Source organism: Centruroides sculpturatus, unplaced genomic scaffold, assembly GCF_000671375.1.
Source record: "Centruroides sculpturatus isolate CEXI.00-Female unplaced genomic scaffold, Cexi_2.0 scaffold651, whole genome shotgun sequence".
Classification (NCBI taxonomy): Eukaryota; Metazoa; Arthropoda; class Arachnida; order Scorpiones; family Buthidae; genus Centruroides; species Centruroides sculpturatus.
Window position 1 is genome coordinate 442,322 of NW_019384960.1, and position 11,525 is coordinate 453,846.

The following is an 11,525-nucleotide window of genomic DNA, read 5'->3' on the forward strand; positions in this document are numbered from 1 at the left end:
ATATAGAACACCACCTGGAGACGGAAATAGGAGGGAGCTTTATCAAAACTTCCTTTTGTTTTTTTGAGAATTTAATTCGTCTTATTAATTAAGTAATAATTTTTTAAATTACGAAATTAATATTTATATTTATTAAGTTTTCATTATTTTTACCATTTCATTTTTAGCAAAAAGTTCGATTTATACTCAACACACTGAAGTGTTTTTATTGAATTAGTAATTTAACTTAAATTAAATAAAAGTTGACATTATTCATTCTTATGATATTATAATATATTTAAATATACAATACAAGTAGTTTTAGACTTTATCGTAAATAACTTAGAAAAAAAAGCGTAGCTTCTGTATATGTCAGCCGGATGCCGTCAGGTTAGAGTGGCGGCTAACCGCTCTGGAGGATCCGAAATGGAATAGGGACGGGTCGAAAATATTTAGGAATTTTTCTGGTAGTAGTCCGTCCGGATGTATCGGGTCACGTTCCTCATCACCCGTCTACTTCATCGTGGGTTTGGCGTTTGTACTGTATACATCTGGGTTTGAAAAAAAGGCTTTCTTAGTGCCTTTAGGCGGGAAGTATTAAAAAAAGCCTATATGAATGATGATCGTAGTGGTGAACTCGTTAATCAACTGTTCTGATGAAAGCGGGTTCGAGTTCATCGGAATTTTTACAAGCATTTCTGGATATGATAGATTTCCTTTCTCATCACTCTAGTGCTCCACTTTGGTCTGGACTGACCCGTAATGATCATAAGAAAGGTGACGACCGGATGGTTGAACCAGTAAAGGCATTAATCTGTCGTTCTAGGAGATCCATGTTTGAGTTTGAATCGAAAATCTCAGAAATTTTTTGTAATCTGTCCGAGTTATGCTGAGCCTTAGTCTTCACCATCCGACTGCCCTCTATTATAGATTTGGCCGAATCATGACGGGTATTAAAAAGTTCAAAAACAGTACAAGAGAGGTTCTCTTAGTGTCCGCAACAAGTTAAAAAACACTAAATATATGAACATAACTTTTAATCTAAATTTTTACTTTTATCAAGAAAACAATACTTTTTTGTTTGTTTTTTATTCGTTTCGGCCTAATGTCTCTTTCTAAAATGCCCATTATAATTAGGCCCAGAAAGTGACGACCGGATGACAAGGGACAGACTACATCATATTCCGACGGTTCACTTCAAAAAATTATTCAGGGTATTTCGACTCGTCCCCATTCCATCCCAGAGAGGTAGGTTATTGTTTCAACCGCTAGGCCTACAAAGAAAATATTAATATTTGTTTTTTTGTCATTAAAATATTTTAAATATAACATAAAAATTAAATAACGTACTTCAAACATCTGTAGACATATGTATAACAGGTGCGAACTACATAACGAATACTAGCGATAAACAGGTCTTCGTATAATACATAACTCCTATCAGAGACATATCACGAAACAGAAGGTAATTCAGGCAATGTAGATAAATTTTTAACTCCCAATTTTGCAGAGAAATTCGACAAACACATATTAAAATTTTCCATTTATATTGAAATAAACTTCTGCTATTAAAAGCCAGCGGTTTATAGCACAGCAAGAGTCTTTGCCTAATCTATATATATAATCGAAACGGGTTGATAATAATAATAATAGTAATAATTAGCAAGTACACAGAACTCGCCCAGGAAATAAGGCATCTGTGGAGGATGGATAGGGTGCTTATTGTACCTGTTGTTCTCTTCTGTACAGGTGTGATACCACATACACTACACAAAAGCCTGGGAACATTACAATTGAATAGAAATACATATATAACACTGCAGAAGGCCACTATATTGAATACATGCAATATTGTTAGGAAATTCCTGAATACAGACACTGACACACTTATTTCATTTTAGTTTTTGGTTGCTATGCCTTGACTCTGGTCCGGCATAGTACACAGCCACCGGTGTGTATCGAGTATAATCCACTAAACCCAACACAATAATAATAATCAGCGCAGAGCCCTAACGGTTAGGAGTTGAAAGTTGAAATTTGGTACACAGTTAGGGTACGTCACGAGAACGCACACTAAGAACGGATTTTTCGAAATTCCTCCCCACGGGGAGAGGGACAGGATTAAGGCTTCGACAATGGAAGAGTGAAGTAATAATGGAATTGTTAAGAGAAAGCGACGTGCAAGATGCAGATGCAGTTTTTTTTCGTTTTTGAGGGAAATCGAACATACTTTTAGATTCATCTAAAAATTCTCTAATAAGTGCGAAAACAGGGAAACCCAATTCTTGCAGTCTGTGAAAACGGGTAAGGTTGACAATAACGTAATAATCTTAATCTTCGCTATCGTTACTTTTGCCCGAGCAACGCCGGACTTATCTGCTAGTTATAGTTATAATTGCTTTACAGTCCTTACTTCTAAAATTATTTTAAATTGTCTACTTAGACATTACTCATTAATAGGGCTTTATACTGGTGTTTAAAAAATTGACACAATAATGAAACAAAATTTTCTTTATTATATCACCTGTAGTAGTAATTTTTTCTGTACACTTACACGTGTTTTGGGCTAACATNACACTACTTGTTTTCAAGAAACACTTATTATATAATACGTATTAAAAAATGATTGCGACGAAGTAAAATAATAAAAATCCGTAATAATAGGAGGACTGTAGTCTGCCAGACGTGAAAAAATAACCCGTAGCAACGGGTGTTTGTTATAAAGGCTTCTGTTACAGTGAATTCGTTTTCTTATACTTTTGGCTGGACTGACGTTAGCCGTCTGTAATAAATCGAGATCCGTTATATCAAGGTGCGCAATACCCAGCTATAATTTACTGACAAGTATTAATAAAATATAAAAGAAATAACTGAATACTCGTTTTTTCATAAATGCTACATTTTCTGGAGGATTTGGATTTCAAGTCGAATTTGTATAAAGTTTCGTATGACAGGTGTGCTTTACCAGTCCTTCATACTCCATGATTTAACCTATAATGGGTACGAAAAGAAGCCATCTAAATACTGTATAATTTGTTGTAGATACCTGTACATTTTTTATATATGGCTGATGAGTGTCTTGATACCAAAATGCATACCAATAATAAAGTCGCATTCTGATGATGGAAGTGTCATTTTAATATTATCAGTGGCAGTGTAATTAGTCTCTATTATCTCTACTATTATATTTGAGATATTAATTTGAACAATTTTCGAGATAAGAAGCTCATTTATGGTTTTCTTACAGTACATAACCGATTAAATTTATCTACAAAAACAACACAAATCTTTAATCAAAATAAATTCAAAATACTAATATAGTCCTAAATTTGTAAATCTGTACTTGACTCAATTGTCCTGTATCAAGAGAAATATTATATGGAGAATAATTAGAATCAAAATATATAAATCCTAGAAATAAAATCAGATGCTTTTAAGCAATTTACATAATACACTTAGTAGTGAAGATCGCTGGTGTAGTTTCAGTCATGTGACTTAAAGACAAACACGGAAATCAATCCTTTACGTCATATTCTATTCAAAATATTCTTTCTTTTAAGGAAACCTGCATTTGGTTTATTTAACGGAATATTGTGCAATAGAACCAGGAAATATAACCTTAATCGACACCTAAAATTCTTCGTATTTTCAGTACGCTCTTAGATAGTTAAGAATAAAAAATGTATTCAGGTTACGCGAAACGTAGTTTGTGCTTTGTGTGTTTTCTAGGACCAATCCTCACGTCTTTACAGATATTTGGAATTAAAATCATGTATTGCAATTGTAAGAAGTCAAATGAAAATTCGAAATATCTGTCAAAGTTATATCCTTTGTACCAAACTGCTATAGAGGTATTTATGTGGACTAACATGATTCTTTCTGCTCAAGAGATAACAGACAATTTGGTTTGTGTCGGATGGATCCGAATGTTCTCTAATAATCAAATATTAGTAAAATTTATTATAATTACATGTGGTATATTTATATCTTTTCAATTTACTTTATTTAAAAGAAAAAGACTTTATTTTCCTAGAAATAACAGTGGATATGAAGAAGAGGAAAAAATAGCAGATAATATTCAAATTATTTTTATAGCTGGTCTTACACTTTTATTTTTTACAATGATTACAGTTATTACCATAATTGATTTATTTTTGTATCGTACATTAAAACGAATAAGTGATTCAAAGTTTGAGATTGCATTCTGTAATCTGAACATCACATTACTGTGCATTTACGCAATTGGACAATTAGATTGTTGTATTTTTGTAATAGGTGCAGCTGCCGTTATGCTGTCAAAGAGATTCAAGTATTTATCTGGTGTATTCGATGAATTGACAAAAGAAGAACATTTCCTCAAAATTAAAATCGAAAGTTTGATTCAAACTCATTGGGTTTTATGGACTTATATACAAGAAATAAATCTAGTATGTGAAGCATACTTTCCAGCAGTATACTGTTTTGGAATATATCAAACAAGTTTTTTTTATCTGCGCATTCTTTTTTTTTCGAACTTGATGTTTTCATGCGTTTTGCAATCTTTATTCTTTTATTAGCTTTTATAGTCGTTAGTACGGTTTTAACTTTCCAAGCATCTCGGTTTACTTCTTCGGTGAGTTAAACTTATACCTATCTTATCTTATTAAGTAAATAGCTTTAGAATTATTCTTGAAAAATAAAAAATTAAAATATTTATATACAGTAAATTAATCAATTATTCTAAGTTACAATTATGATAAACGTTTGAAAGAGAAAATGTTTCATTTTTTTAAATATTGTAATTGTTTAACGAGTGTCCCGTTCTGTTAAATAAAGACGAATGTTGTTTTCCTTCTACAGGTCATCGGTAGAAATGTTCTATAAGAGAATGTAAGTTTAATATTCTATTGCAACTAAAACATGGAATTGACGTATCAATCAAATCATTGTCTAAAAGCATTTGTTTCTGATAATGATTTGAAAGTTTTTGAATACTTTTATGCTTAACATTACTTATCTTTGTCAATCATTTCCCAAAGAATATTTTACATCACATTTTCAAGATTATCTCTTAAAAATACGAAGATTTCCAAGATTTGATTTCAGCTCCTCTCAGAGTTTTGATTGGGCTCCTTACTAAATCTTTGGATTATTCTTGAGATATTCACTAAAATCCAATCATTGAGACATCTTTATAATAAATAATCTCATCATTTCTATATTGTGAATATAGAGAACGTAGGACAGGTGTGCTTTATCAGTCCTTCATACTCCATGATTTATTCTATAATGGGTACGAAAAGAAGCCATCTAAATACTGTATATTTTGTTGTAGATATCTGCAGAATATTATATATTTTCTTGATTTGAGAATTATCATGAAACAAAAATTAACATTTAGAATTTTACTAGAACTTCTCATGAAAGTCTTATGACTATTCATTCTATATATCTACGTATCGTAATAAGTTTAAATCAGAAAATTGTTTATGTTTAAGCTATAACCTTCATATTCTAGCGAAGGAAGTACATTTCTGTTTGCATGAGAAATGAATTTCTATTGCTACTTGCATACTCACACCCACTAAATATAATATACATTATTTATTTATTTAAGGGGTATTTAGTATAGGGATTTGGTTACATGACGTAAATATATCCTGTATATTAAAGTCACGTATAAGTTGGCCACTTTAGATTTTCTCTTTGGTAACGCAATTCCCTACTGAATGCAAAGTTCATTGAATAACAGGGCAGGTGTATTATACATATTGCTACATGAAAGGCCTGAAATAATAATTTAAATTATATTTAAGTAATTTATATTTCTTCTAAAGCCTTAAACTTGTTAAGCATCTTTTTTTCACTTCGAACATACGTTTACGCAAAACAAATGTCGAGTAAACGTATCGAACAAAATTCATTAAGTTTGCATTTACAATCACATTTGTCTTTTTTATGAATTTCAATATTATATATAAAAATTTATATATATACGAATTATACAATTGTTGTTTATGACTAATTTTAATTTTTGAAGTTTTATGAAAAGTTCGTTGAAATTGATAAATTGAGTTCTGCTGATCTACCGTTAGAAACTAAACTGAAGGTAATTCAAATAAATTTAAACGTTTTCAATTGGTTTATTAATTTAATATGTTAAACATAATTAAATAATTTTATTTCTTTAAAAAAGATGCTGAATTTTATGAAAAGATTCGGTAAAACTCCATTTGGCATAAACGTCGGCGGATTCTTTTATGTTAAAAAGAACTTCTTCATTCGAGTAAGTTCATTCAATACATTCTGTTATACTTTATTTAAGTTGTAGAAATGTGATTTATAACTGGATGAACACAAATCAATTGGTATTCTTAAACATCGTATTAAATACAAAAATCTCTTTCGGTATATATAATGATTTTTTAATATTCTGTTACAGTTTCTGTGTGCCATATATTCAGCGCTGTCTGTCTTTGTAGAACTTTTAGTAGCCAAGAAGCCACCTCCTTGTAAAATTAAAATTGAAAATCTAATACATTAAGCTGTCTTACCTCATTAAATGACAGAAAAATGAAGTATTACGTTCGAAGAAGGACGTCGAGTGTGGTCTTTTAAGAAAAATCCGAAATATAAAAAAAAATCAAATATTTTACGCCTTACAAAATGTAAAATTTGACTCTCGGCTTTCTGGTACGATGTTAAGTCATCTGCCTATATTATATTTAATGTTATTATTTATGTATTAATTCGCTCCGCACTATTTTGTATTATAAACTGCATCTAAATTTGTTTCGTCATAAATTATTTTTTTACTATATTTTTAAAATATTTTTTATGGATTGCTTATTTAATATACATATAGAAATCGTAGTATGTAAGATAAATCTATATATATAATCGAGACGGGTTGATAATGATAATGATAATAATAATAAGCGCAGAGTCAAAACGGTTACAAATTTTGTACACAGTTAGGATACGAGAATGCACACTAAGTCACGAGAATAGTCACGAGATAGTCTCGACATAGATCACGAGAATGCACACTAAGAAGGATTTTTCGAAATTCCCTCCCAGGGGGAGAGGGACAGGATTAAGGCTTCGACAATGAAAAAGTGAAGTAACAATGGCAGTGTTAACAATGGAAGTGTCAACAATGAAAGTTTTAACAATGGAAGTGTTAAGAGAAAACGACTTGCAAGATTTACAGGCTCAGATGCAGTTTTTTCGTTTTTGCGGAAAATCGAACATTTTTTTAACCCATCTAAAAATTTTCTAATTAATATGGAAACAGTGGGACCTAATTCTTTCATTCTTTGAAAACGGGTAAGATTGACTGTAACGTAATAATCTTAATTTTCGCTATCGTTACTTTTTGCCTGAGCAACGCCGGGCTTATCTGCTTTTAAATATATATTCTTTATATTACTCAGCGCTTTCTAAAATTTTTGCGCTCGCGCGTATCAATATACAGTGGACCCCTATAACGCGGGTTCATATAATGCAGATTCGTATATCGCGGCGAAAAAATTGCGACTGTATTCGTATAAAGACACTAACAGCGACTCGTAAAATGCGGTAAAACTTCATCGCCGACTCGTGTCGCGACAGGATTGGTCGAATCTGGTCCAATAGTGGACGAGCAGCCAAACTACTTACACACTACAGAGAGTTTAGGCGGGTAAGTTGAGTTTACTATCGTCTGTACAGTATATAAATTAAGTACTGTAAGTCTAATACAGTACTGTAATTTTATACATTTCTTGTGAAAAAAACTTTTATTATTCAATGGCCATAAAAATTATTTCTATTAATGATGTCTCCAAAGTTCAACGAATTTTTTGCAGAAAATTAACTTATCAGAAAACACGCCCGCCGTTTGGTGCGCCGTTTCGCGACGAAAACAAGCTTAAGCAATGGCGTCGTCAAACGGTGCACACTCGGTAAGTAATCCTACAATTTTTTGTTTATAGCATAGTTTATACCAGTATTTCTCAATGGGGCGATATCGCCCCCATGTGGGCGTTTTTCATGTTGAGGGGGCGATTTCTAACAATTTATATTTTCGGGGGCGAAAAACAATTTTCTAGGCGATATAGTAAAACATTACATTAAGAATAATTAGATATTTTATTCGTTACATCGTACAATAATTAAACAAATAACATTATACTAGTCACTAGTCTGTTCAATGCAGTACGAATTTGGCGTTAGCCTTGGCCCTCGGCATCGGAATTTTGAAGTGAAGAAGGCGATACTACGTTGAAGGGGGTGACGATTCGTTAGAAGTTGAGAAACACTGGTTTATACGGATTATTTCCAAAAAATATACGTCTTTTGGAAATGTCGAGTCAAATTAGACTAGAATCGATTAATTTTATTTGGAGGACTACGGCTGTTTGAAGAAAACCTTTCAAACAGCCGTAGTCCATAAACTGCACACGTCCGGGCTGTGATTGGTTCGTGTATTTAAAAATTCCTACAACGCGAAATTCTTATAAAGTGGAACGTATCTACAGCATTATAGGGGGGTCGACTGTGTATGCTTGTTATGGTTCTGCGAATTAAATATTTATAAGATAACATTTTAAAAAAACTCTGGTAAAGTAAATACACTGTATATTATATAACGAAATAGAATTATGAAATCACTGATAAGTTTTATGTATTGTTCGGGCCTATTCGATTTATAACAAATGATTTAATTCAATTTTAGCTTTACCTTCCTCGCTGTTATATATAACACTGGGAAGTATGGAGAGAGGTCAAAAAGTGACCTTAAGAGTTTTACATTTTTGAACTGAAGGGTGTTTAGAACGTTGAGAAATGCAAATAAATATATTTAGAGATTTTTTCTATATGTGTGGAAGTTTGTGTGTTAGGAAATTGATGCTTTTAAATATTGGTAATTAATTGTCTGAGTTGATGAGGTAAAGAATGCCGTGTGTATCTACAGTAGAGTCGGATTTTAATAAACAGTTTATTTGTGATTAGCATTTACAATCTAAATATATAAAATTACTTGCCCTTACAGTCTAAATATATAAAATTACTTGTCCTGACTGACTGACTGACTGAATGACTGATTCATCATCGCCCAGAGCAAACCGCTGAATCTAAAGAGGTGAAATTTGGAACACAGTTAGGGTACGTAATGAAAACGCACACTAAGAAGGAATTTTTCGAAATTCTTCCGCGAAGGGAGAGGGAAAGCTTTAAGGCTTAACCGGAAAAACGGTTAAGCCTTAAAGCTGTACTTACGTTCTACTGTAGTATTTTACATCCGATTTTTTGTTTTTAAATACGTTCTAGTAGAGTACGCGATGAGAATGCACACTAAGAAGGGATTTTTCGGAATTCATCCCATGGGGAGAAAGTTAAGGATTACCGTCTACCCCATGATAGGAGGGTAACCGTTAGAAGGTGTTTAAAAAGGATAATCCCTAGAGACGATAATCCTTAACTCTCTCCCCACAGAAAGGGAAAAATTATCCATTGATATGAATTTATTATTTATACAACTGAATGACACCGCTGTTGCTAGATGCCCACTAAAAAGCGGTCCGGGCTATCAGTATATATAAAAACCATTGATCCCATTCTTTGTATATCTGTAATCACAGAGTGTCTAGAACTCCCTTAGAAATGATTTTCAGCTATTATTTAAATTAATAGTATAATCTATTTATAAAAGTATAATTCGATATATTATTATTTTTATTTGTAATGGGAATTTATTAATGATATAAATTTATTATTTATACCACGGAAAGACACCGCTGCTGCTGCTAAATCGCCCACCGCTGCAGCCTCGGTACGGTTTCCAGGGGGGCGTACCGGGCTAACTTGTACATATAGAAAATATAAATTCAAGTAAAAGTGAATACAAATAATTTATTATCAAAAATATTGTTTTTATAGAATAATAATTTCTTGGTTTATCCGTTCTTTCTAAAGCAGATTTTATTTATTTAGTTTTTCAGATTTTCTTAATTTTATTTTTAAATTCGAATGAAGGTAATTTCGTTTTTATCTTTAAGGGTGCGGCGCGTATAATTTTAAACTGCTGGAATTTGTCTCAAATGATAAGCCCGTTTTCTTCCAACGATTTAAAAAATATTTGAATACTTTAAACATTTTGTGAAATTAATACTTTATTATCTAATGTGACCGTAGGGTCGGCACCTCTTCGGCGCCCTGTCAGGATGACACCACCGAGTCTCTAGGGGACTCGGAAATCGCGACTTTATGTCACGAGATTCGCGAGCGGTAGCGTGTGAGCGCTTGGATTCGGAGTAGAGGTGAGGAGAGAGACGCGGAAGTAACTTACTCGGACTCCATAGTAACAAGTAAATAACGATTTTAATTAAGTCGAACTAAATACTATACAGAGATACTAAATACTATCGGCATATTATTATCCTTAACTATACTAGGCCGCGGAGAGAGAGAGTTTACAACCGAATCGCGGGTTGATAAATACCTTGTCGATGGACAGTTCTTTGAATCTTGAATGGACAGTTCTTTGATGGACAGTTCTTTGAATCTTGTCGTTGAATCTTGAATCAGAATCTTGTCCGTTCACTGGGGTGGAGGCACGGAGGAGTGTAGAGGCTTAATCCAGCACGAATGTTTTTCTCGGGTTTAATCCTGGTCGCGGTTTTAATTCGGTGTTACGGTTTTAATCCTGGGGCACGGTTTTAATGGTTTGGAGGACGACTTGGTTGGGCGGGCTTGAATGACGACTTCTGTAGAGGGACTTCGGATGACGACTGACCTCGGGATCGTTTTCTTTTCTCTTTTTTTTTTCTCTTGGGTTTTTTCCATGAGGTCAGGTGATGGCCTTTAACGGTCGCACGTCCAATATGGATTCTCCATCAAAAGTTCCTGGTGACACATCCCTGACTAACTTGATTCGACTCAACAAGGAACAAACTCCGTGGGAAATAAATTTTATGGCTTTTAGCCTAACTCGATAAAACGTTCGAATTTAACCGATTATATTTTCCAAATTAAAATTTAAAATAACACTTTATTGTGGGTCTGTTCGTCCCTCACACTAATATTTCACTATATTAAAATTTCACATCAATAAAGTACTTCTTGATACACAATAATTCTATTTAGCAAAATGAACAAAGCATTAAAGAAAAATTCGAAATTGTTTTGGCCTAATTTAATTACAATTAAACTTAACTCATCAATTTGATTGCCGAATTACATGAGCGGCCATTTTGGAACCATAGGTAACATTAACCTTTGTTTGTGTGGATATTTTCAACCCGTTATCGGTATTTAAATCGTTTGTTGTAAACATTTTCTTCTTGGGCTGCAATTTGAAAAAATTTGAAAAAAAAATAAATGTAGGAGTATTGACAGAACTAGAAATAATAATAATCTTCCAGCGTCTTCTCGATAGAACGATGATGTTCTACGGTCCTAACGTCTTTCCTTCATCGCGCCTTTTTCAACCGTCGTCTCGTTCTCTTTTCGTCTAACAAGTAAATCCCACATAAATTCCCACTGTCTATTTGTCTGTGTTTCCTTAATCTCGAAAAAGGATT

The 11,525-nt window shown here is 32.8% G+C and overlaps 1 long non-coding RNA gene across 1 annotated transcript; it reads left to right on the plus strand.

Annotated features, from left to right (window-relative positions):
- The first annotated feature begins 4,550 nt into the window (after nucleotides 1–4,550).
- Nucleotides 4,551–6,467, plus strand: LOC111632431. Its single transcript, XR_002757858.1, has 4 exons — nucleotides 4,551–4,591; nucleotides 5,999–6,067; nucleotides 6,155–6,244; nucleotides 6,401–6,467. It is a non-coding gene; the product is annotated as an uncharacterized LOC111632431 (long non-coding RNA).
- The last annotated feature ends 5,058 nt before the right edge of the window (nucleotides 6,468–11,525 follow it).